Below are 7,136 nucleotides of genomic sequence, written 5' to 3'. Positions count from 1 at the left end.
AAGCACTCATTCACGCATTATGAAATAACCTGGAGCATGGTACAACCTGACCTCAACAAATATTACAGCAATGTATGTACCAAGTGCATGAATCATAAGGCGCAAAACCCATCACCCAGTTTGACTTTGATAATATCAAAAGCAGACAGACCGTTGATCTCAGGGGACACGTGTGAGAACAGCAGCCTCTTTAGAGGGGCAATGGCAAGGTTCAGAATGCTAATTTTTTGCAAGTGGCAAGTGCTGACCCAGGGGTGCCCTGGTATAAAACAACCCCAAGCCTTCTCTGATTCGCACTCATTCCTGTGTTTCTCCATAAGGGGTGTCCTCCGAGGGAGTGGCTCAAGTCATCAGCTGTCAGTCATATCAGCCTTCTGTGGTCTGGAATCCAGATGTGGCAGAGTTCAGAGTTCTCCAGATGTGGGTAAGTTCAGAGTTCCAGCTCAGCATCTCTCATCACAGCCACAAGGCATTCCCAGTTCTATTGGAGTCTCCTTGTAACTCTTTATGATCTCAGAACAACATCCATTGCCCGAGGAGAAGAGGTGATCACAGGGCATGACCCCAAGGTGGAAAGCACTGCTCTGAAGTTGAGAGGAGAATCTATAGGACACAAGAAGCTTACAACTTCTTTGCATCCTTTAGTCTCCTGCCTGACATCCTTGGTCATATGTCTAGAAGCAGGACATAATGGAAAGGGGAAGAGGTGATTAAAAATCCCTCAACCATAGAAACTGAAAGTGAGCCTTGGCAAGCATGCCTGGTGATAACAGGGTCTGGGTTCCTCTGCAAACCTGTTATGGAACTTGGGGTCATGACCCATGCCTTGATAAGTTTCCTTATATGCTGAAAACAGAGAAACAAAAGAACCTTTTTATCATGTCAGCCATTCATCTTCAATCAGGCAATTAAGAACCAAATCAATAGTGGAAAGCAGAAAAAGGAGATTTATTCAAAGAGATTCAGCAACTCCCCCAAATGAAGTTTACCTAGAAGAAAGAGTAAGGAGGCTCAGTGCTGGTCAAGGGATGGTCCTGCCCACCACTGACCTTTCCTCTACTGGGCTTCATCTTGCTCTGTAAGTGGTCTGATAAGCTGTTAAACTCTGTGAAGCCTCTATCAGAGAGTTGAGCTGGCCTTCTGGCTGGGGCTTTTCTTTCTCTGAGCCCGAGATTCCTGAGGAAATTCCCACTTCTCTGAGGTGCATCGTTTCAGTAGTCTGGTAGTCAGACTGAGATTATGTTCATTTCTTCCAGGCCTGTTACAAAACTGGTACTAAACTGGAAGTCACGGGCCTCAGTTGAGAATATTCTTTATATTACTGATCTGCTTATCCACAGCCTTCAAGAAGGATCTTTCTATTGGTGAAGAACTTGACAAGAGACTGGGAATTGTGTCAACTGATGGCTCTCTAGAAGAGCAAGAAATTAAAACAACAACAACAAAACCTGTAGTACTGTTAAGGTGTTATGTGGTATTCTTACATCTTGAATCATGCCTTCAATACTAAAGCCAAGGTTTGCTATGTATTTGCATACCTGCACTTAGAAAGAGCCACACCTGTAAGTCAGATGTGTTGGTTTTGATCTTCACAAGTTTACATCTGCAGATGGTTGAACTTTGGAGATTGTGATTCAAGGCCTCGTGAATGCCTTCAATGGGTTCTAGAACAAAAAGTATAACTAACCTTTGCTTTATTAATTCAATTAGGATGTCCAATTAGTCAAGGCAGGAGCAGGCTTAAGTTTCTTGAACCAGGATTGCCTCGACTTTTTCGAACTTGCTCCCTTATCTTGCTTATTATAAATGTGTCCCTTGTCAGCCCCAGACCCCCACCCCTGTCTCTCCCCCATCCCCAACCTTTAGTTTTCTCATTTCTCTGTACTTTCTGCTCCTTTTACATGTAAGGAAATGTATCTCAGATATACTCATCTCCACCTTTGCCGTGTGCCAGAGGATGCACCCAGAGCAGGGGTCAGTTGAACCTCTTCAAGGTTCGGCAGCTCTACCACCAGCTCCTGGGTCTGTCGGCTCAAGCCTCAGCCTTCCCAGCCTCCCAGGGGCCTGGAAAGAGGAAAAGAAGGGTCTGGAGTAGGCTGGAGGGAGCTGTGTGAAAGCTCTGGTCAGGCTGCCTGGTGCAGGAGCAATTGCAAGAAGGGAAAGCAGTAGCCATTAGTGGGGACAAAGCACTGCTCTGGGGCTACCCATTGTTGTGACTATCTGTGCCTGCTGCTCCTGCTATACACACTAGAACTGAGTAGCTAAACAGTCCTGGCAGGGCTGGATCAAAATGCTGCTTTTCCAAATAGCAAAGACACCAACTTCATATGCTCCAACTTAATCCTCTCGTCCAAACTGCATCAGTGTTGCGATTGATAATGAAAAAGACATCACAAAAGCTGTGGCAGATCTTTCAAATGACTGCATGATAACCCTAAGGGACTTCACTGGGATGGACGATTGCCGATTGCCTCCTCATTGTTCGTTACAAGATGTCAATACAATCAATCCACAGCCAGCTGATGGGAAGAATGAAATGTCCACTGGAGACTTAGACCCACAATGGGCAGCCATGACATTATAGATGTTCATGTATTTTGTAACTGACTTTGCTTTGGGGGTGCCTTAAACTGGAAGAAGAAATTATCTTGTCTAACAAGGACAGTTGAAAATACATAGATTGTAGCCAAGTACTCAGGAGGCAGAGTTAGGTAGATCTCTGTGAGTTTGAGTCCAGCCTGGTCTACAGAGCGAGTTCCATGGCAACCAGGGCGACACAGAGAAACCCTGTCTCAAACAAATAAACAGACAAACAAAAAAGAAAAGAAAAAGAAAATATACTGATGGTGATGGGTAGCCTCAACTGGAGAACTGTCCTGATTGCCTCAACTGATAAGGGAAGAGCCCTAAGTGTAGACCCCACCTTCTGGTAACTATTTGCCTTTTGCTGTGTTGGAGTCTGTCAAAAGACCCTCACTCACAAAGACCACAGAGATCACCATTGCAAACCGCAAGAGGATTTTTTTTTAATTGCTCCAACACGTTGGGGACCCCCCTCAGCACGCAGGCAAGAGGAGAGACCCAGAACAAAGAAAGAACACACTTTTTATATCTTGTAAGGGGCAGACTTAGGCAACAGAGTAGCTGGCTTATTCTAATTGGTGTAGCAAGTAACCCTTTCAGGCATTGGTTGTTGTCTTCAGACACACCAGAAGAGGGAGTTAGATCTCATTATGGGTGAATGTGAGCCACCATGTGGTTGCTAGGATTTGAACTCAGGACTATCAGAAGAGCAGTCAGTGCTCTTACCCGCTGAGCCATCTTACCATCCCAACTTTTACATTTTTAAGAAATTTATTTCATGTGTATGGGTGTTTTGCTCGTACATATGTTTGTATACTATGTGTGTGCCTGATGCCAGAAGAGACCAGAAGAGGGAATTGGATTCCCTGGGACTGAAATTACTGATAGTTGTGAGCTGGGAATTGAACCAGGAGTTTCTGGAAGGGTAGCCAATGCTTTTAACCCCTGAGCCTGGACATGTCTAACTGCTAAAAAAAAACCGCATAGCTTTGTTCGTCAGTTACAACCTGCAGCCTGTAGTTACTCTGGTCTCTGCAAGTAAATTTCAGCCTGGATATTAGTGGTTACTTAGGGGTTTTTTAAAGACGAAGACTCAGTAGCATCAACCACTATGTGGAGTTGGAAGCTATGAGGCGTGTTCCCAGGACCTGCACAGCATCACAGTAGTTGCTGATTAGACAGGAGTATGAATATTAGCGCCTCCTGACACAGACCATGTGGCCTTCGTTGCACTAGGAAATTGGACGGGGTTGGCTAGCTCTTTCCATGCAGGGGAGCCGGTGCTGAACTGGAATGTGATGGACGGCACAACAAAGACCCGCCGAGAAATTCATCACAGGAGGAAGCTAAGGAGGACGTTTGGCTCCCTAGTGAATCTGGCCCTTTTCCTTGACCTCTCTACAGTGTATAAATCATGTTTGCAAAATATATTGTGACAAGTTTATAGTCTGTCGTTTATATACTACATAGCTATAAAAACAAACGGGAGAAGATGCTGAAAGGAGGAAGGACCCTGTTGGTTTGGTTTTTGTTTGTTTGTATGACTGGTTGGTTTGGGATTTGTTTGATTTTTTTTTCCATTTCTACCATGGGAAAGAGTAAACATAAATGTACATTGAAAAGTTGCATTATACAACAAGACAAGGAGTCAGGAAATGTTATAATGTAACCACCATTATCTCTCTAAAGGAGCCATTTATTTAAAACCAGGCATTCCATGTTCATCCTTGTGAAACAGAAATTTAAAAGAGTTTTATGTAGTTATGTGTTGTTTTTTATTTAAAATATGTGACAGCATCATTCTTATTAGACTGAAATTTGCAGGCATTCCTAAACTGGACATCTTGGGGTTTTGAGTTTTGGTTGGTTGGTTGGTTTGGGGTTTTTATTGTTTTGTTTTTGTTGGAGGGAGAGGGTTGATGACCTGTGTAGCCCTGGCTGTCCTGGAACTCACTCTATACACCAGGCTGGCCTTGAACTCATAGATCCACCTGCCTCTGCCTCTTGAGTGCTAGGATTAAAGGCATGAGCCACCACCACTCAGTTGGACATTGTGCTTTTCAACTAAAATGTACAAAATGGTATGTGAATTTCCTTTGTCTGGCTGTTTTTGTTGTTGTTGTTGTTGTTGTTGTTGTTGTTTTGTTTTGTGTTTGCTTGTTTATTTGGTTTTGTTGTTGTTTTGTTTAATAGTGAAAAGAACAACTGACTAAAGTCAAAGAGCGAGTTATGCTCTGGCTTTATTTTGGCAAAGGCTCTTTCAACCATGAAAAAAGAAACCAAAGCTTTACATTCTGGGACCAGTAGGGTCCAGGGACGCAGGAACCCTGCCTGACCAGTGGCTCGGGTTCCTTCCAGTCTGCACCAATTTACCTTGTGCACAAACTCTGCAGTCAGCCCCACAGCACCCAGAGGAGGCTCAAATCTCAGACACTCTAACACAAGCAGGATCCTGGAATCCTGGGATCCCAGGAGCTTGGTCACACCAGGATATCAGGGTCCCAGAGGCAGCTTGACTCCCAGGAACTCTGACACACCCAGAATCTCAGGATCACAGGATCATAGAGACAGCTGGACTATGAGGAGTTCTGACACAACCAGGATTACAGGAAGGACAGGCTCCAGTCAGATAGCAAGGGCAGGTAGCACTAAAAATAATCAGATGGCGAGAGGCAAGCATAAGAACATAAGCAACAGAAATCAAGGTTACTTGGCATAATCAGAACCCAATTCTCCCACCATAACAAGTCCTGGATACCATCACACCGGAAAAGCAAGACTTGGATCTAAAATTACTTCTCATGACGATGGTAGAGAACTTTAAGAAGGACATAAATAACTCCCTTAAAGAAATACAGAACACAGGTAAACAGGTAGAAACCCTTAAAGAGGAAACACAAAAATACCTTAAATAATTACAGGAAAACACAAACAGGTGAAGGAAATGAACAAAACCATCCAAGATCTAAAACTGGAAATAGAAACAATGAAGACATCACAAAGAGAGACAACCCTGGAGTTAGAAAATCTAGGAAAGAGACCAGGAGTCATAGATGCAAGCATCACCAACAGAATACAAGAGATAGAAGAGAGAATCTCAGGTGCAGAAGATACCATAGAAAACATTGCCACAACAGTCAAAGAAAATGCAAAAAAACCAAAAAGCTCCTAACCCAAAACATCCAAGAAATCCAGGACACAATGAGAAGACCAAACCTAAGGATAATAGGTATAGAGGAGAAGGAAGATTTCCAACTTAAAAGGCCAGTAAATATCTTCAACAAAATTATAGAAGAAAACTTCCCTAACCTAAAGAAAGAGATGACCATGAACATACAAGAAGCCTACAGAACTCCAAATAGACTGGACCAGAAAAGAAATTCCTTTCGTCACATGATAATCAAAACACCAAATGCATTAAACAAAGAAAAAATATTAAAAGCAGTAAGGGGAAAGGTCAAGTAACATATAAAAGCAGACCTATCAGAATTACACCAGACTTCTCACCAGAGACTATAAAAGCTAGAAGATCCTGGGCAGATGTCATACAGACCCTAAGAGAACATAAATGCCAGACTAGACTACAATACCCAGCAAAACTCTCAGTTACCATAGATGGAGAAACCAAGATATTCTATGACAAAAGCAAATTTACACAATATCTTTTCACAAATGCAGCCCTACAAAAGATAATAGATGGAAAACACCAACACCAGGAGGGTAATCAGGCTGAGAAAGAAATTAGAGAAACAATACCCTTCACAATAGTCACAAATAATATTATATACCTTCGTGTGACTCTAACTAAGCAAGTAAAAGATCTTTATGACAAGAGCTTCAAATCTCTGAAGAAAGAAATTGAAGAAGATCTCAGAAGATGGAAAGATCTCCCATGCTCATGGATTGGCAGGATTAATGTGGTAAAAATAGCCATCCTGCCAAAAGCAATCTACAGATTCAATGCAATCCCCATCAAAAATCCAAATCAATTCTTCATAGAGTTAGAAAGGGCAATTTGCAAATTCATTTGGAACAAAAAACAAAACAAAAAACAACCAGGATAGAGAAAACTATTCTCAACAATAAAAGAACTTCTGGGGGAATCACTATCCCTGACCTCAAGCTGTATTACAGAGCAATAGTGATAAAAACTGTATGGTATTGGTACAGAGATAGGCAGGAAAATCAACAGAATAGAATTGAAGACCCAGAAATGAACCCACACACCTATGGTCACTAGATAATTGACAAAGGAGCTAAAACCATCCACTGGAAAAAGACAGCATTTTTGACAAATGGTGCTGGTTCAACTGGTGGTCAACATGTAGAAAAAATGCAAATAGACCCATTCTTATCTCCGTGTACAAAGCTCAAGTTAAAGTGGATCAAGGACCTCCACATAAAACCAGAGACACTGAAACGTATAGAGAAGAAAGTGGGGGAAAGCCTCAAACACATGGGCACAGGGGAAAAATTCCTGAACAGAACACCAATGGCTTATGCCCTAAGATCAGCAATAGACAAATGGAACCTTAATAAAATTGCACAGCTTC

The 7,136-nt window shown here is 42.4% G+C and overlaps 1 long non-coding RNA gene across 1 annotated transcript; it reads left to right on the top strand.

Annotated features, from left to right (window-relative positions):
• The first annotated feature begins 324 nt into the window (after window positions 1-324).
• Gm46168 lies at window positions 325-4,343 on the top strand. Its single transcript, XR_001779527.2, has 2 exons — window positions 325-424; window positions 1,257-4,343. It is a non-coding gene; the product is annotated as a predicted gene, 46168 (long non-coding RNA).
• Window positions 4,344-7,136: the final 2,793 nt, after the last annotated feature.

This window comes from Mus musculus, chromosome 1 (genome assembly GCF_000001635.26).
Source record: "Mus musculus strain C57BL/6J chromosome 1, GRCm38.p6 C57BL/6J".
Classification (NCBI taxonomy): domain Eukaryota; kingdom Metazoa; phylum Chordata; class Mammalia; order Rodentia; family Muridae; genus Mus; species Mus musculus.
The sequence above is the reverse complement of the archived record's forward strand: the minus strand, read 5'-3'. Positions and strand labels throughout refer to the sequence as shown.